This window comes from Pipistrellus kuhlii, unplaced genomic scaffold (genome assembly GCF_014108245.1).
Source record: "Pipistrellus kuhlii isolate mPipKuh1 unplaced genomic scaffold, mPipKuh1.p scaffold_m20_p_3, whole genome shotgun sequence".
Taxonomy (NCBI): Eukaryota; Metazoa; Chordata; class Mammalia; order Chiroptera; family Vespertilionidae; genus Pipistrellus; species Pipistrellus kuhlii.
The window spans coordinates 5,777,238-5,796,964 of NW_023425529.1; the positions used below are offsets into that span (position 1 = coordinate 5,777,238).

The 19,727-nt window shown below is 48.6% G+C and overlaps 1 protein-coding gene across 2 annotated transcripts in view; it reads left to right on the plus strand.

The window, feature by feature from the left end:
* The first annotated feature begins 8,129 nt into the window (after positions 1–8,129).
* Positions 8,130–19,727, plus strand: part of SYN3 (synapsin III) — a 372,118-nt gene continuing 360,520 nt past the window's right edge. Inside the window, exon 1 of one of the 2 annotated variants that reach the window (XM_045587543.1) lies at positions 8,130–8,252. The gene's annotated coding sequence lies outside the window, so the exon portion shown is untranslated. Of the gene's footprint in view, positions 8,253–14,487; positions 14,913–19,727 lie in introns of those variants that run through there. The other variant, XM_036457421.2, reaches the window with a different exon arrangement.

A 19,727-nucleotide genomic window follows, 5' to 3' on the forward strand; every position in this document is an offset into this window, starting at 1 on the left:
TGTGCAGTAATTGGTAAATAGAAGCTGTTCAAGTTTATTAGGATTTATGATACAAATTCAGAAGAATATGAAGAATGAATGGAGATCCAAAGATCAGGGAAGAAGAAATAAAAATAACAATTGAAAGGGTTGGGTGTTACCATCTGAGGGATTGTATGAGAGTGAGCTCAGAAGCATAAATGGGGTGAGAAGAATGAAGGAGAAGTTGAAAGGGGACTTTAAAAAGTTGTTCTAGGTTATATAATGGACTATCTTAAAGATCTCTTGGTCTTCAAGAGATCCAGGAACAGTTTAAAATTCCTTTTGATTGCTAGATTGTCTTTTAAAATATAACTTTATTGACAGATGGATCCAGGGTCCAGTAATGAGGGCTGTTTATATGACACTGAATTTGAGGACCTCAGCCCCACTCACTAAAGACATGGATTGGGCTGTGCAGAACCCTTTGCTCTACTAAAGAATTGTTGGCAACAGCAAATGAGAAAATGCCATCCCACTTTATTTAAACTTTGGGAACAAAGTTTGAAGGGAGTGAGACACACTTTCAGTCTTTTCTTGAATCTAAATGGGAGGCATTCACTCCTGTCTCTGTTTCCTGTGGGGAGGGAGCCGGGCCACAAGATGACTTGTTTAAGTGGGTGGACAGTAGACATGAAGTTTGCATCATTGGGGTAATTGCCAGCTCTAATGATCAGAAATGGATGTCCCTGGAGATGGCTGCATGAAATTGGTTTTCTCCCTTGCCCAGAAATGTCTGTGCTGAGAAATCACAGGGGGGGTGCAGCTGGAATGGGGGGCAGCCCTGGGACTTCGTGTTTGACAGCTGGGACTGGAAACAGCCTTTGCTGACATCAACAGAGTGCAAGAATTGATGAGAAAGGACCTTGGGGCTATGCACAGTGGCCTGGGGTGGGTGCCGCTGGGCTGGGAGTTAGAATTGGGACAGAGACAGAGTTGGCTTAATGAGAGGTCAAGATTGTGCCAGGCTGGGAAGTGTTCCATCTCCCACTGTACATCAGCCCAATACCTACCAGGCCAGACTCTGCAGTAGAGTCTCCAGGGAATCATTTTATTTTCTTTTTATTTATTTTTAAAAATATATATTTTAGTGATTTTTTTTACAGAGAGGAAGAGAGAGGGATTGAGAGTTAGAAACATCGATGAGAGAGAATCATCAATCAGCTGCCCTTTGCACACCCCCTACTGGGGATGTGCCCACAACCAAGGTACATGCCCTTGACCGGAATCGAACTCAGGACCCTTCAGTCCACAGGCCGATGCTCTATCCACTGAGCCAAACCGGTTTCGGCCAGGGAATCATTTTAGAAATGTGCCTTCCTGTACCGCACCTGCAGAGACCCTGACTCAGGAGAGCTCAGGGGAGGCCTGGGCATGACTTTTTCATAAGCTTCTCCATGGTTTTGGTGACACATAGCCACAAACCAGAATGTGAAAGCTACCAGTTAAGTCAATTATGACTACACCCTCTCCGAACAGCCAGTTAAGAAAATGATTCTACTGGCCACAAGCTATGGAAGAACATTTTTAAAATTTTTTAATATCCACAGTAAACTCTCTCCAGGATAAAATGAAGAAAAATCTCCCAGCCTCTCTTAAATCTTCTCCTCCTTCTCTTCCTTCTTTAAATTTCAAATCAAACAACAGATGGAACTTGGATGAGTACCTAGCCCACATTCAAACAGAAATGGTTTCCCTTCACAGGTGTTTCCAAACAGATCTTTTTAAAAATATATATTTTATTGATTTTTTACAGAGAGAGAGAAAGAGAGAGAGAGAGAGAGAGAGAGAGAGAGAGAGAGAGAGAGAGAGAGAAACATCAGTGAGAGAGAGAGTCATTAATCAGCTGCCTCCAGCATGCCCCCTACTGGGATTGTGCCCACAGCCAAGGTACATGCCCTCGACCAGAATCGAACCCGGGACCCTTCAGTCTGCAGGCTGACGCTCTATTCACTGAGCCAAACCAGTTTTGGCTCCAGGCAGATCTTGACAGATATTCATGTGGACCTAGGAAAGCAGTGGGACAGCCGTGTTTCTTTCATTCTCATCCTTAGCATCATTCTATTCAAGAAAAATTTTGGCACAGAAAAGTCAAGTAACCTGCTTGACATTTGCTCCCTCGTCTGGCTGTGGGGGCCTGTGCCCTTAACAATCATGCTATGCTGTGTCGATTCTGGAAGTGCAACAAATAATTGTTAGTTAAGCGAATGAGGAATGGTGTCTACATGCTTTCTGCACCTCCCTCTTCACCAAGAAGAGAGCCTGATGCATAGAGGGTGCCCCACACATGAGTTCTGCAGAAATGATGGCCATGAAGTACAAGTGATAGGATACCAGCCCGGGGATCAGATCTGACTTGTCCTCAGGGCTCTTCCTCAGAGTTGCTGTGTGACATAGGAGGCTTCACTCCCTCTCAACCAGCCTCCCATTTAACCATCAAAAACTGGGAGGTGTTGGATTCCCTGACTTCCCGCCACCCTCCTGCTGATTCCAGCAGCCATGGTCCTGAGTGGGTCCAGAAAGCCCTCTTTCCATCTTGGAGGCCAACCAGGTAATGTTCCTCCTCTGAGTGACCCGATTGGTTTGTTCGCCTCCTGATGCAGGTGCTGTTTTGGTTGCCTGGCAACAAGGTGATGGAGACTGCCAGGTCCCAGAGGAGCAATAGTGAGTGAGCAAATATTCCTACAGGAGCAGTGGCCACAGCCCAAGCAGCACATCTCTGAATTTCTAAGTCCTCCTGTCCTGAATGTGCTTTTCCCAGCATGCTGATAAGGTAGACTAATGAGGGACGTTTGGGGCAGGTGGAAGAATTTCCATTCTGGTGATGGCAAAATTCTTATGCACAGTCTCACCTGCCATAAAGAGGTGATCCTATCGCAAAAATCACAAGCACAGATGTGTGCTTTCCCTATTGCTAATAAAATATCTCCTTCTGCTCCCTTCTGTGTAAAAAAACTACTGTTTCCTCTGTTCCACCTACCTTTAAATGTACATCTTAGGTTTTTTTTTTTGTTTTTTTTCACAGGACAGGTCATATAAATTGGCCCAACCGCCCCCCATGATCACAGCAGGCAGAACCAAAGTCAGCAGATAGGAGTACCTGGAGAAAGCTGAAGAGCGTGCTCCTGAAATAATGTAGATTGGGGTTCAATTCCTGGCTCTGCCACCTATAAAGTGTACAACTTTGAGTAGGTTTTTAGCTTCTCTGAGCCTCAGTTTGCCATCTGTAAAATATTAATAGCTATCACAAAGAGTCACTGAAAGAAAAAAATAACGGTGGTTAAACACTTAGCACAGAGTCTGGTGCCTAAGTGCACAATTGTTGTCATTACTATTATTATTGCTTAGGGTCACACATGCCACTGAAGTAATAAATCAGGATTTGAATCCATATCTCTAGGAATGTCAGCGCACATTTTTGCCATTGCTTCATTCCTTCTTTGAAAGTAAAACGTGTAACATTTGATGATACTGATTATTTTCAAGGCAATACTTCACATGTTTCCAAGAACTAATCTATGTCTATACTAATAAAAGTACAGGTGGTCCTTGTGTGCGACATTGTCTCAAGATGGCTGCCACAAGATGACCACCACACAAAGATGGCCACCACAAGATGGCCACCACAAAGATGGCTGCCACAATATGGCTGCATGCACAGCAGAGGCAGTGCCTGGTGGTTACATGGTTACAATGAGGCCTGGGGGTCGCACGGCTTTGCACAGAGCCTGCAGAGCTGAGGAAGTTGGTTTCAGTGTCTCTACCACCTCTCATGGAAGAGGCAGGTCCTGGCAGAGGAGGCAGGTAACAGCAGGGGAGGGTAGTTGTGGGCAATTAGGCCATCAGGGGAATGGTTAGGGGGTGATCAGTCTGGCAGGCAGGTGGGAGGTTAGGAGCCAGTGGTCCCAGGATGTCTGGGGATGTCTGTCATGGAAAAAATAATTGAAAAATTCTTCCACTTTTACCTTTATGTGTTTTCACTTAATTAAAAAAATAAAATAAAAATTGCACATATGTATGGTGTACAGCATGATTATCTGATGTACTTAGAGAAACCTGAGTGGACTCAAAGCTTTTTTATTCCATCGGATAACACTTAGCATTTAGCCTCTCACAGGCATCCTTACATTTGCACCCCCTGGATCAATCGTCAGACATAGCAACCATCTTCAGGCAGACTTCAGGCACCGTGATAGGGAGGGAGGGAGGGAGAGATGGAGGGGGAAATATGAAAAGATCTTTCCTATGACTCTAAAAATGTTGCTATGGGGGGAACGCTGAATCGAGTCTTCCCTTGTTGGCAAGTATGAAAACTCCTGACTCAGAACCTGGGTTCCAGGGTCAGGTTTGCCACCCACTAGCTGGGTAACATGATACCAAGCTGTGTGCTAAAAGCCCTAATGGGCCCTAACCCCTTTGGCTCAGTGGATAGAGCGCCGCCTGTGGACTGAAAAGTCCCAGGTTTGATTCTGATCAAGGGCATGTACCTTGGTTGCGGGCACATCCCAGTAGGAGGTGTGCAGGAGGCAGCTGATAGATGTTTCTCTCTTATCATTGTTTTTAACTCTCTATCCCTCTCCCTTTCTCTCTATAAAAAAAATCAATAAAATATATATTTTTTAAAAGCTCACATGGCATTTGTCCTCAGACAGAACTGACAACTGTGTGAGCTCTCACCTCAACTGTGTATTATGTATATGAACTGTGAGAGCCTCAGTTTTGTCACCTATAAAACGGGATGATATTTTATTAACAGGGTTGGTATATGGGTATGTAAAGCATTTAGCACAGTGCCTGCTCCTCAAAAAGTGTTCAATGAGTCACAGCTATTATCAGCATGACCTATATGAATACGATGGAATCTGCCTACCTCACAGGAGTGAGTTGAAATGAGGGGACTCATGGGAAAGGACTTTGTAAACTGCCAGATTTACACACAAGAGGGCTTATTTTTACAATTGTGTGGTTATTGTTAGAGCTTGCTCACTCCTTTTTAGATGTGTTGTGAATAGCACACCTGGATTCTTCTTGTAAAAAAATAAATATCATTATTATTCTACAGCACAACTGCTGTGTGGGATTGGATTTCCTACTGAGCAGTGGGTGCATCTATATGAATGCAACTTCCTGCTCTGAATTGTTCCCCGGGGAAAGGGTCCTATGATGCAATATGTTCTTTGCTCCCCAGCTCCACTGAAATGATTGGTTAAAAGTAAGAGAAATAGCTCTGGTCATTGTGGCTCTGTGGTTGAGCATCAGCCTATAAACCAGGAGTTTGAGGTTTGATTCCCAGGCAGGGCACATACCCACGTTGTGGGCACCATTCCCAATGGGGGGCATGCAGGAGGCAGCCGATCAGTGATTCTCTCTCATCATTGATATTTCTATCTCTCTCCCTTTTCCTTCCTCTCTTAAATCAATATATAAGGGAGAGGGATAGAGAGTTAAAAACATCGATACTTTATATATATATATATATATATATATATATATATATATATATATATATATTAAAGCAAGAGAAATAATTTGGGCTGCTAACACAAGAAGAGAATTTAGTAGAGGTGGGAGAGTCACAAAATAACATTGAATGGGAACCGGGATGGCATAAAGGAGCGGGCATAAGAAACTGGCAGAGACCTAGGGGATTCTGGAGGTTGGCTTACAAGATTCATGATCAAGCAGCAACCACTGGTCCAGCCTCTTCAGCATCAGCAGCCACCCTCAGGCTGACCAATCTCACGGCCAGTCTCTCTCCTCTCTCCATCCTTGTCACTTTCTGGAGAGACAAAGTTCCAAGAGTGAGCATCTCATTGGCCCAACTTAGGTGACATTCCTGCCTCCAGGATTTTGGGAAACTCGGAGGTAAATTGTGGAAAGATCTGATCCTAGGATTTGCCAGGTCTCCACACTATGAAAACTTCCCCTCAAAGAAATGTGGGGGAATACATGCACATGCTGTATCTCCCTTGGAGCTGCCTTCTGCCCAGCTCTCACTTTACTGACGAAGAAGGCTGAACGGTTCTTCAGTGAGTACACGGCAGGTCTCCCGGCTCCCAACCCCACGTTCACTCCTACGCAAAACCCAGTGACATAAAATCCTAAGCTGCTTCTCAGCTTTAAACAATATCTCAGGTGGGCACAAAAGGGACTGACTCTATGGAGGGCAACTCTGTGTTCTTGGGCTTATTCTCATTACATCAGCTCGGCACATAAGAATAAATAATGCCAGGATGCAGCTGACCTCCCCTATACACGACAGAGAATCTCATTACTGCAAACCCATGGGTGATATATGTGGAGAACTGGCTACCATACATTGCATTTTCAATAGAAAACCATTAAGCATGCCTGCATCTAATTGCCTTTTTATTCTCATTCACAGTGCAATTAAAATGCCATAATTTGCCTGGTTTCTTATCTAAACCTCTATTTCACTTTGATCCTTTCCTTATTAGCACGGCTTTTTGAATAGGCAGACCCAGGAAAGAACACCCTTTCCATTCTCCTCCTCCTCCCCCCAAGCAAATTCTCTGTGAGTATTTAGAAACCAACAGTTAAAAAAACAAAACAAAAAAACACCCCCCCCCCACTATTGTTATAACTCCAAATGTTAGAATTAGGAGAAATCTTGGAGGAGCTCAGCTCTGACCTCCTATTTTTTACAGGTAGGGAAACTGAGGCTTAGCAAGGCTCTACTAGGCAGGTAGAGGCAAATGCCATGAAAGGCGAGGCTGAGTTTTCAAGCTGAGATTTCCTGGATCCTTTTATGTCCCACTATTGTCACCATCTGTGTCTGAACAGAAACCGCAAGGACTTTCTTAAAGGAACCTGAAGCACTGTCTAACCCAGAGGTGGAAAATAACAGCCAAAGAGCCAATCCTGCCCATATCTGGATTGGATTCTGTCCAACAGTCTTGACCCATACATTCTCTTTTTTAAAAAATTTAAATTAATTGCCAACATTTAAAAATCTAGAGGTTTAACATATTCTGATTTTCTGTTTCTTTAACACAAACTGAGATCCCCTGGAAACTCAGGGTCCATATTCCCATATGGCAAGAATCAGTTGTTGCTGAGTCCATTGCCCCCTCAGGCAGGTGTGCATATCTGAGGGGGGGGGTGTTAGCCTCACCCCGCCCTGTTCTGTCATACCCTGCCAACCTCACTTGCTTCCTTATTGCCTGTCCTCAAGTTTTCCATCCCTGAGCTAGTCTTACTCCCTCCTAGTTATTGAGCTTGGGTTCATTCCCTCTTAGTGACTGAGGTCACTTGCGAAGGTCAGGCAGTCAGTGGAAATGTTGGAAGAGATCTTTCTGAGGGCCTTACCTCTCCTCTCTTCTCACACTACAGCTCTCTCCAGCCTGTCTTGTACAATCCCAGGTCAGAACACTCTCCAGTGCGTATCCCTGGCTGCAGACTCTTCCCTGAGCTCTGTTTACCCAGCCATCCACTGTTGAAGCAGATCATCCAGAAGGCAGGCCAGTGGTTGACCTGAGAGCTGAACTTGAGCAATTGAAACCTCCTGGCCTGTCCTTGGGATATATATCCCACCCACTGTTCCCATAGATGGGGCAGGTTCAAAGGCGAGACCTCTAGAGAGCAATATGTTGTTGAGACCATCTGGACTGAGTCTCAACAGTACATTACTGTGTTGTTGTGACCGAAACTATTTAACTGAGTAGACTTAGTCTTCTTCCCTGCTGCATGCCTGGTGCTGAGTGCCCAGCACAGGGTCTGAGACATTTGCCACAGTGACTCATGGGTTTCTCAGAGGCGCCCCCTGAGGTCCAGGGAGGCCAGGACGGCTTCCGAGGACGCTGCGCTCTTCGCGATCCCCAGGGGGGCCCTGGACGCTCTTGAGATGGAGAATCATTACCTCACCCGATGCCTGAGCCAGGTGAAAACTGAGTCCAGAAGCAACTTTCCCTGCGTGGGGAGGTGAAGAGCCCGGGTACTGAGAGGCGGGCCTGTCGGGGGCGGGGCAGGAGGGGCGGGGCCTGGATGCCAGGGCCAATGGGACTACGCGGCGCGGGGAGGCGAGGCTATCGGGGGCGGGGCTATCGGGGGCGGGGCGGGGGCGGGGCCTGGATGCCGGGGCCAATGGGGCTGCGCGGCGCGGGGAGGGGTGCGGAGGGGTGCGGAGGCTGAGCTCCTGCACCTGGAGAGGAAGGACCGCAGGCGGCGCGGCGGCCTGGACTCCCGCGGGCTCCGCGTTCCAGGCAGCTCCCGGGGTAAGCAGAGCGCTGCGGCGAAGTGGACTTTGTAGGGTGTCTGCCAGCGGGGAGTCCCCGCACCCCCAACCCCCCAGCCGGGACTACCGGCGGCGTCCTTTCGTCGTCCCCGGGCGCCCCAGCTCTGTGCCCGCGGGATGCGGACACGCCGCGGGGCCAGGGAGCGAGGCGAGAGCGCCGCGCTTCCTCCCCAGGCTGTTGCTGCCCGGCCCGGCCCGGCCCTGCCCCCGACCCTAGGACCAACCGACGGGTCCACGTGCGGGGGATGCTGAGGGACCGGGAGCCAGGGCGGCTCCGGGTAGCGGCTCCTCGCATTCTCTGCACCCCGCGCCACGGCCCGGCCCCGGGAAGAGCTTGGCCCGGGGAGTCGGGGCCGCAGCGACCGGCCCCTCTGCTCTGCCTAGGTCGTCAGGACCTTCTGGCCTGTTGTCCTGGGGTTTGGGGTCAGATTTGTCATGCTATTTCAACTATTCCTAGTCATCCTGGGGCGCAGGAAAAACCTCTCCAAGCGCTTGCTTTCCTGACCACGCACCCCTTGTAATTTATTCAGCATTTATTGGGCTCCTATTGTGGGCCAGACACTGTGCTAAGTAAGTCCTAGAGGCGCGAAGAAGGGCCTGGGAGGAGCTCCTGGGGCCAAGAAGGACCAGAGGAGAAGCAGTTATAGTGCACTGCAATACAGGGAACTGAAATGTAAAGGAAGACTATGAGCAATCCAGGAAGGCTTCACGGAGGAGGTGACTATTGAGTGGGCACTAGGGGAGCAGGAGAATTAACCTGGCTGAAACCTGTGTATGTTGGGAGTGGATGGGAGTCCAGATAGATTTTCTTGTGCAAAGATAAAGTGAAAAGCTGCCGTAACCGGTTTGGCTCAGTGGATAGAGTGTCGGCCTGCGGACTGAAAGGTCCTGGGTTCGATTCTGGTCAAGGGCATGTACCTTAGTTGCGGGCACATCCCCAGTAGGGGTTGTTTAAGAAGCAGCTGATCGATGATTCTGTCTCATTGATGTTTCTAACTCTCTATACCTATCTCTTCCTCTCTGTAAAAAAATCAATAAAATATATTTAAAAAAGTGAAAAGCTCAGTATCCAGGTAATCCTACGTCAGACAACCAAATAAGATGGGGCCATATTTGGGGCAGGAAATTAGCTGTCAACACCACAGGGGCCAAAAGCATGTACGGACCTTGAAAAGTGGCCTTAGGCTATTTGGAATTTTGTCGGGGGATGAGGGAGGGCAGTGGGGAAATCGTGCAGTGACCCGGTCCCTGTGGCAGCTTGGTGGAAAATCGGTGGAGACTGGAGCAGGAGAAAGCTGGTGAGTTGTAGCTACTCGAGGAGCTGGCTGCAAATACTCTGGCCCCTTCAGGAAGCCCCGTGTGCTCAAGAGCCCCCCGCCCTGCCTTCTAGCCATGGATTCGTTAGGGCGGGGAGATGGTGTCCATGTGATGCCTGCTTCCACAGGTCATTTTCATGTTGTTTCTGGAAGCTGTGACCTCCTCTCTGTTATCAAGGATGGCCCCTGGAGGAGTGTGAAGGGCACCCCTGCTTTCGTTTTCCTACCTGCTGGCCTTCCCTTCCCAGGCCCCTCTTGCTGTCTCACAGAGACGCAGCCTCAGCCACTAGAGGCTGTAGTGACAGTGACAAGCAAGGTCTGCTGGAGAGTCAAAGACCAGAAAGTTGCTTTAGCTGGGCACCGGGGAGAAGGGGAAGGGGACATGATTAACCATTCTGAACCTCAGTTTTCTGATGTCAAAGGAAAGCATGGCATAGTCTGGTTCCCTGAGAAAAAGACTCAAGAGAATGAGATCTGTGTGTATGTGTGTGTGGGGGGGGGGGAGGGATTCTTGGGAAGCGGTCTTACTCTGGAGTAGGGAGAGGGAAGTTGATCTGTGATGGAATCCATTGACCCCTGGGGCAGGGGCCAGGCCTGTGCAGGCCCATGATGAGCAGCCAGGGGGTGCAGGCTATCCCCAGAGCGGGGCGTACCCTCGGGTGCCCCTTGCGCAGGACAGTGTCTGAAGGCAGACTCAGCTGCAGGCTGTGAGACAGCATTGCTGGCAGCTGGGGGTTAAGCACGTGGCTGCAGGTGGGGCTGAGCTGTCCCAGGCAGCAGTTGGAAGGATGGGCTGGGAAGCAATGAGATAAGTGATGAAGTGCTTTGCCCTGTGCCCGGCGCAGAGCAGGCACTTCTTAGAGTGTTCATTTTTCTTACCAACGTCCGTGACTGCGTCTGAAAATGGATTTTGGCGTTGAGTTGACTACATTAGCTTCTGTAAAGAAAGAACCTTTAGTTATACCAGCCACAGTGACTGCTGCTGCCTGTTATTGAGTGCCTGTTCTCTCTGTCCATTCTCTCCAGTGATCCGGTAATCCTCCAAGTTAGGTGCTTTTATTCTCATTGTACAGGCAGCCCAGTTTTCCAAAACCCTAAAGGGCAGGAGTCCTTTGGCAATAAGTCAGTATCAGTAGCAACAAATACCAGAACGCTATGATTTGTTGTGCTTCTTGAAGTGACTTCATTGGTGGATTTATTAACTCATTCATTTTTATCCAATTATCTATTGAATCAACGAGTATTGAGTGCCCATTGGGTGCTATCCTAGGTGCTGAAAATACTATACAGTCCCCGAGGGGAGACAGACATGAAATGCTTTGCTTCTTCAAAAGCAAACCATGGAGGATGCAGCATTGCATTGAGCAGCCAGGATGAGATAGTGATAGGAGCTCTTCCCAGCTGAGCCCTCTCATCCCCCATTTCAATCTAACCTCCTCAGAAAGGCCTTTTGGACCATCCTGTGTAAAGCAGGTCTGCTCCCTTTTACTCTCCTTTCATGGCACTGGTCCATCCATTTGTTGGTCCTCCCCGCTAGTCTGAAGGCTCCAGGCATTCAGAACACTGCTTTATCCTGAGAGCCCAGCACAGTGCTTAGCACAGGTTGATTGAATGATCGGAATGGATGGAGGGTGACTCTGCTTAACAGAGTGGCTGGGGAAGGTCAGTCTGAGGAGTGATGTTTACAGAGATTGCAAGGACAAGATTGATGCAGCGATATCAAGACCAAGGGGCAGAGAGAACAGCTTGCTCAAGGACCATGAGGTGGAGGACTAGAGCTCAGCGTGACTGGGGAGCAGCCTGAGAGGAGTTTGGAGAAGTAGATGGGGCCTTGGAAGGCCATGCTGAGCTTGGATTTTCCTCAAACTGCAGTGAAAAATCTTTCGAGTATTTTAAGCCTAATGACCTGGTGTTATAGCATTTGTTGTCGTTCGTGCTTCTAGGAGACAAGCTCTGTAGGGGAGAGGTGAATGGATGAGCTGGTTTATATTTACATTTATGAGGCAGATAGTGGAGTAGAGAGAAGAATGGGATCTTGTCACAGATTTGCAGTTAGGTGAGAGATGTTGGGGTCCTGGCTGCACCATAGCAATGATATTGGAGAAAAGTAGGATTGGAGCTATAGTTTGGATGTCAAATGTATAGGACATGATACATTAGTCTTGGTGAATAGAGTAAAGGGAAGGATCGAGGATTGTCCTTAAACCATTTTGGTTTAAGATTGCCAAATATCCATCAACAAATGAATGGATAAGCAGAATGTAGTACAAATTCACAATGGAATGTTAGCCATAAAAAGGAATAAAGTAGCCGAAACCGGTTTGGCTCAATGGATAGAGCGTCGGCTTGGGGACTGAAAGGTCCCGAGTTCTATTCCGGTCAAGGGCATGTACCTTGGTTGCGGGCATATCCCCAGTGGGGATGTGCAAGAGGCATCTCTCATCGACGTTTCTAACTATCTGTCTCTCTTCCTTTCTGTACAAAATCAATAAAATATATTAAAAAAAAAAAAAAGGAATAAAGTGCTAATACATGCTACAACTGAACCTTCAAAATATTTTGAATGGAAGAAGCCAGTCACAAAAGGTCACATAGTGTTTGATTCCCTTTATAGGAAACTAGAGACCCAGTACATGAAATTTGTGTACAAGTAGGGTCCCTAGGCCTGGCCAGTGACCTGGGCCCATTGGGGCTTTCTGGCTGCTGGCCGGGGCCTTCCTTGCCACCCCCCTGGTGGTCAGAACATGTCATAGCGAGTAGTCAAACTCTTGTGGGGACAATTTGCACACTAGCCTTTTATTATATATCCCTAGAAGCCTGGTGTACAGATTCGTGCGTTGGTGGGCTCCCTTGCCTTGGCCTGCGCAGTCTTGTAAGCCGGGACCCTTCAGAGGATGTTGGATAGCTAGGTTTGGCCTGATACCCACAGGCCTAATCCAGACAGGGGGGAGCCCCATCCTGTGTGTTGAGTATCTGTCCCCTGGTGGTCAGTGCATGTCATAGTGGCCAGTTAATCTGTCAGTCGGTAGTTTGGTCGTTTGGTTGCTTAGACTTTTATATATATACTAGAGGCCCGATGCATGAAATTTGTGCAAGGGGCTCAGACCTTGCAGCCCCAGCTTCGTCTGGAAGGTTGTTCAGCTATCTGGCCTAATTAGCATATTACACTTTTATTATTATAGATAGAATATGTAAATCCATAGAGACAGAAAATGGATTGGTGGCTCATGGCTTGCCTCGGGCTTGGGAAAGGAGGATAAATGGTGCATAACTGCTTAAAGGGTAAGTGGGTTCCCCTTACCCTTGTGGGTGTGATGAAAATGTTTAGAATCAGATGTGGTATTGCACATATTATGAAGTATTAACTTTAAAATGGTTCCTTTTAATATATATATATATATATATATATATATATATATATGAAAGTCACCTCAATTATTAAAAAAAACAACGATTGGGTGGAAGGGAGCACCAATCACAGAGTGGAGGAGACTGGGTTAGGAGCAAGTTGGAGTGAGGGGAGAAAACTCAAATGCTTTCTTGGAGATGCTCACGATCTCCACATGGAACCTGAGGTGGGCAGAGTCTGGGCTGGAGAGATAAACGTGGGACTTGCCCGCAATCAGAAGTCAGCCAACAGAATGCATGAGACCCAGGGAGAGAAAATGTAGAGGAGCACATTCAAGCCTGGGCCACTCTTTCATGTAGCACATGAGGAAGATGCTGTTGTCCTCATTTTCAGACGACCCCAAAATGAACTTGCCCATGGTCCGTCATTTATTCATATGGGTCCCTGGCCTGCAGGCCTTCACCTTTCCTATCTTAACACGATGCCATTTCGAACTTCAGCAAAGACCTTTCCTCCCTCACTGCCTCCTTCCCCCTTCTTCTTCCTTCTTCCATCCTCTCTCCCTTCCCACCTGCCCTTCCCCCCCCCCCCATCCATCTCTCCCTTTCCACCTGACTCCTATGGTCCTGATTGAGTCCTCATATGTGGCAGGCACTGTTCTGGGCAGATGCTAGTGGAGAAGATGGAAATGGCCCTAACCTTGCGGGGTGTATCAGGTAAATAAGCAGCTGCAGCCAACAGATCCAGGGACCTCAGGAGCCTGAAACAGGGGCACCTGTCCTGGGTTTGGGGGTGAGTGGATGCTTCCTAGAGAAAGTGGCAGCTAAGCTGAGATTTGCAGCAGAAAACGAGAGAGAGAATGATTCTCCAAAGGGTTTCATGATCTCTGACTCCCTCCTGTGGGAATTCATTCTTTTCACTCCCTCAGTTCTTCACAGGCCACTGGCATTTTACAACTCATCGGAAGGGTCTATCTTTTCTGTAACCCTGGAGGCAATAGGTAGAACAATGGCTGGGTTTGATTTCATGGTGGAGCTTCAAATGGGGTAGCCGGGTAGGATGCAGACAGCCCACCTTCCAGAACCACGAGCCAGGGACTTCTCTCTGAGCCTTACTTTTCATAGCTGTGAAATGGAGCCAATAGCCATCTGCTGCTCAGGGAAGGAAACAAATGAGATGATCCTGTAAAGTACTGAGCTGGAGCGCCTCATACGTGCTCAGAAAAATGCCCCCTCATTTACCTTTTGCAGAGAAAGAGTTTCCTAGACCCGTGGTCCCCCACACTCTGCACACTATTTAAAACACAGGGTTCCTGCTTCCCCAGAAGAATTGGAGTGATCTGTATGTTTAGAAAGCACCTCAGGTGATTCTGATAAAAGCTAGGTCCAGGAATCTTCCTTCAAACCAAACACTCAAGCGTGAAAGGGTTAAGCACCTAGAAGGAGACTGGGGGCTCTAGGAATATTGGCCAATGATGGAGCCGGCTGATGATGTAATGTCTCTGGCTGGCACTCCATTGGTTAAGTGTATTGTTTCTCCGGCTTCAGCTGTGTGAGGAGCGGAGCTGGAGTGCACGGGTTAATAATTCCAATAATTCCGTGGCAGCAGCTAGAGCTATTTTCCCCATTCCTCGCCCGCGAGGTGTGAGTGTATATAACGGCAGCAGATTTGTTGCCTGCCTCCTTCCAATACACAGCTGCACTTTCCTCATCGCCTCCCCCTCAGCAGAGCACGTGTCTCCATAGTACTACGGAGGAGGACCCGGAGGGGGTGAGGGGAGGAGGGAGCGGGAGGAGAAGGATCGCTCAGGGAAGAGAGAGCCCTCGCAAAGTTGGGCACTGCGGTCTCTCCTTTCCTCTGGGGACAGGCAGGGCCCAGCTGCTGTGGCCTGACAGAGGTCCTCCTGGATGAGTTGCCAAACTGTCACCTGCTTCTGAGCGCGCTGTTTAACCTGGCGGGACCCTCAGACTTGGAGGTGAGCTCAGGGTTTTGGAAGAGGGAGAGGGCCTGCAGAGGGGAGCCTGGGGGCAGGTGGAAGGAAATAGCTCCAGAAGGAAGGTCAGGCGCTGGCTGTGTGCCCTGGCTGCCCAGGCATGCGGTGGGAGCTTGGGCACTGTGGTCTCCCTCTCTGGGCCTGTTTGCTCCAGGGCACCAGGTGAGGCTTGGGCTAGGGCACTCTGAGCTCTGGGGGATGCCTGCGGTGTGTGTGTGTGTGTGTGTGTGTGTGCATGCTCTTGTCGCTCTCTGGCAAATGCTCCCTGACTGGTGGGCTTTGCTGGAACAGGAAGGCGTGCCACCCAGGCCCCTCCTCACATTGTCTGGGCTCCCCCTTCAGTGCTCCCGGAGCAGCAAAGCTGCCCTTGGTAGACTCTGGCCTGAGCTTCCTGCAAAACTACCTGGGTGGTCTCAGGGGCTTTGATCAGGTCGTTGCAAGGGCCTGACCCTGGAGTAATTGTTGCTCCCGGTGCAAGCCTGTCTGCCTCAGGGTGTAAACGGAAGGAGCAGAAGTGGGGAGTGGCAAAGGGAGCCCAGTACCTGGGAGAGGCTGCTTGCCAGCAAGAACCTCTGACCTTTATGTCACAGGTAACTCGGAGACAAGCGATGATGCCTCTTCTCTCTTGCAACCCTCCAAAAGACATGAATGAAAAGTTCTGTTGAATTTCATTTTTCAGAATTGTGTCATAAGGAGGGAGTTCCCCATTTCCTCGGGGACAGGTTCTCTCTGTGGCTTGTGTGACCGCCCTGTGTTCTGGGTCGGGCTTTGCCACTGGAGAGCACGTGGGTCGTTGGGCAAGTCACCGTGCCTCTTCAGGCCTCCTTTGTCAGTCACCGAGGTGGAAGGGAGTTGGACCCGCTGGGTTTTAGAGTCTGTTTGGGGCTGCAAAAGCCTTTGGAAACCGAGTCTGTTGATGAAGTGGGTTGGGTGGGTAAGGAATGAATCAGGGGGACATTAATTAATTAATTAATTAATTAAATTAATTTGTGTGTCCTGTGGGTGCTGGGCGCTTGTATACATTTTAGTGGACTTCACCCTCCCAGGAGTCCTGGGATTAGGTGGCGTTAACCTGACTCTACAGATGTGGGTAACAAGGCGGAACAGAGATTCGGTGACTTTCCCGTGATCGCTGCTTAGGAAATGTGGAGACTGGCATCTACACCGGTGCAGGAGCGTGGGCTGGGCTGGCAGCACAGGGCAGGATGATGGGAGGGTGGGAGCTGGAATCTCACCTCCCTGTGCTTCCTTTGTGCTCTCCTTTCGACTGAAAATCACTCACTCATTGGAAGATTGACGGGTTCAGCCAGATTATTCTGGATTATCCAGTTTACTGTCTGAGACAAAAGAAGATTAGGGAACCCTGGGTCCGAAAGGGACCTTCCAGGCCCCTTGAAGCATCACTGAGAAAAGGGAGGTCCCAGGAAGTTAGGGGACCTGTACTGTGTCACTCGGAGCTGATAGACCGCAGGGGTCAGGGACCACGATTCCTGGTCTTAGGTGTTTGAAGTTGTATTGTTGTTATGAGTTTTTTGAAAACCTTCATGTGAGAGCTCTGGGATCATTTGATTTAGTTATTCTCACCTTCAGGCCTCCTTCCCAGTGCCAAAGGGTTAGAATAAGACTCCTTGGACAGCGAGCTACTCGGCACCTGGCATTTGGCAGGCGTCTGGGACATGACAGCGGGTGGTAAGCAAGCCGACTCTGAGACCTAGGTCTCCTTGAGGGGCCTCCGGTGTAAGCTATGTTTCCTGAGGGTCAAGCTCACGGGTCAGCAGGCTTTCCCAGTGGTTGGGCCAAGGCCCCACTCGCTCTCCCCGCGTGTGCCTGGCACCTAATTCATCCCACTGTAAGCACACGTCCACATGACATGTGGTCTCTGTTCTTTGTCTTCCCAACTAAGCTGCACGTTTCCAGGGCACGGCCGACAAAACGTGGAACGTAACGCATCTGTGGCGCTGCCTCCTGGGGGAGGCGGCTGTCGCTGTCATGGATGTGCAGAGATGTCCATCCAGAAAGAAAAAACATCCAGTCGTCATCCGAAAGCACAGCGCAGCCCAGCCGGAGTGATTCAGTGGTTGAGCATTGACCTGTGAACCAGGAGGTCCAGGTTCGATTCCCGGTCAGGGCATATGCCTCATTTTAGTTGCAGGCTTCATCCCCAGGAGCATGCAGGAGGCAGCCAACCAGTGATTCTCTCTCATCACTGATGTTTCTGTATCTCTCTCCCTCTCCCTTCCTCTCTGAAATCAATTAAAAAACAATTTTTAAGCACAGTGCAGGTTCTCCACCTTTCTCTTAACCCCTATAATGTTAAGAGTCATTCTCATATCAGGCTTCAGATATTCAAATGACCATCAGAGGAAAGAGGAGTTATAATTATTCTGCAGGGTGGGAGAGCAAAGCCAGTGGTAGTAGGTAGAGTTAGAGGGGGAGCAGATAGCAGACCATTCAAGGAAGAGAGGGCAGGTGGTGGGAGCTGTCACGTGGGAAGGGTCTACCTTCCGTGCCCCTGTCATCAGACGTGCAGCACGTGGGAGCCTGTAGCATCCTGCCTAGACCTAAGGTTTCTTTTTCTTTTCTTCTTTTTTTTTTTTAATATATATATTTTATTGACTTTTTACAGAGAGGAAGGGAGAGGGATAGTTAGAAACATCGATGAGAGAGAAACATTGATCAGTTGCCTCCTGCACACCTCCTACTGGGGTTGTGCCCGCAACCAAGGTACATGCCCTTGACCGGAATCGAACCTGGGACCTTTCAGTCTGCAGGCCGATGCTCTATCCACTGAGCCAAACCGGCTAGGGCTAAGATTTCTTGATTATCTGTCAAGAAGGAGTACCTGCCAGGAGGCCTACGGCCTTGCCAAGCTGTGGCTTACTCCTTCTTGAGGTTCCAAAGCTGTAGTACAATGTGAAAATCATCCAAAGCCAAAAATACCTGTGAAAGTAGTTTAATTGACCTCGAATTGTATTATACATGATTTTTGGGTATTCCACCCTGAATAGTGATTTTTAAAAGGGAATGAGCAAAAGAAAGTCTATTTGCAGTTGTGTGGGTCTTCATACTGTGCTGTCTTTAAGGCAACTGTAGCATTTCTAACTAGCATGGATTGGGGGTAGGGGATTCTCAGGTGTCCTTGCTTGCTTGCAGGGTTTACTAGACCCGTGGTCGGCAAACTCATTAGTCAACGGAGCCAAATATCAACAGTACAACAATTGAAATTTCTTTTGAGAGCCAAATTTTTTAAACTTAAACTTCTTCTAGCGCCACTTCTTCAAAATAGACTCTCCCAGGCCATGGCATTTTGTGGAAGAGCCACACTCAAGGGCCGCATGTGGCTCGGGAGCCGCAGTTTGCTGACCATGGTACTAGACCATTCTGTTTGGATGCCTTCGCACGTGGTCACAGGGTTGTTAATGGTAAGGAGAATGAAAGGACAGGGTTATGTGGGAGCCCTGAGTGCAGGGACTGTCGCAGAGTAGATCCTCAGGACGCGCTTGCTGGAAGGTGGTCAGCATCTGCTGCAGCCGACTTGTCTGTGCCGGTCTTTGCCAAGTTTTAGAGAAGTGCCGGTCACCTGTGTCCAGGTTGGCATTTCCTATTTGAGGTCCGCAGGTCCTCTGGTCCCTCTGGCCAGGGCTCACCCTCACGCCCCCGAATATTGCTGCTAAAATCCGAAGTGGAAAAGGAATGAATGGGGTTGGAAGCTACACACACCTGAGTTTAAAAGACCAGACGATCCATATCCCTGTGTGACCTTGGGCATGCTGCTTCACCTCTCTGTGCTCGGCTTTACTCATTTATGAAAATGGGATCGGTAGAACCCACCTTGAAGGGTGGGTGGAGGATTCAATGAGGACCGTCGGAGAGAATCTGGAACGCTTAGAGTAGGTGTTCTGTGCATGCTAGTGTATTTGCTCACCTTGGAAAAGTGTTGCAGAGATGTAGAGTAGGTTTTTTTTTCTCCCCATTTGTTTATTTTTATTTTTTTCTGTCTTCTATCTCACTTCAAACTTCCTTGCCCAGGCTAGGGGCACTTCTCCATAGCGTCCTCTGTCCTACCCACCCTCAGTAACCCTTGAGTGGATCACACCAAAAATGCATTTGCTTGCAACCTTGTCCCTTCCCAGCTCATCCTCCTGCCAGTTACCTAACCCAGTACCAGAAAAAAGCAGTACTTAGAAGGGAGCTGTGGAACTGAATTCGTTTTTAAAGCACCAACAGCAAATTAAATATTCTGGCCTGGGGCTGCTCTACTTAGGGACCAAGTGGGCAGGTGATTTGAGAGGCGCTACCAAGAAGCCAAAGCATGGCTCTAAGCTCAAAGCCTTTGGAATGTCATCATTGACTGTCAAACTCAGTTCCAGTGTGGCTATATCATTTTGTGCTCATCCCTGGGGTTTACTCGTGACTCCACTTAACAGATATTTATGGGAGTTCTTACCCTGTGAAAGGCTGTGTCCTAGGAACAGGGGATGTACCCATAAGAGTACCAAGAGGCCCCCTATCCTCATGGATCTGTGTTCTGGTGGGGAAAGAGAAAGTGATCATAAACCAAGTATGTTGTGTGACGTCAGTTAGTAGAGAATGTCATGAAGAAAAATGAAATAACATAAGCATAGGAAGATGCCATTATAGAAAAGTTACCAGTTGAAAACGGTTTCTCTGAGGAGTCAGTATTTTAGCAGAAGCACGAATGAAGTTTGGGAAGGGGTTTTGGAAATATCTGTGGAAAAGAATTCCAGGCAGAGGGAACAGTGAGTGACCTTTGGGGTAGGTAGAGAGTCATAAGGA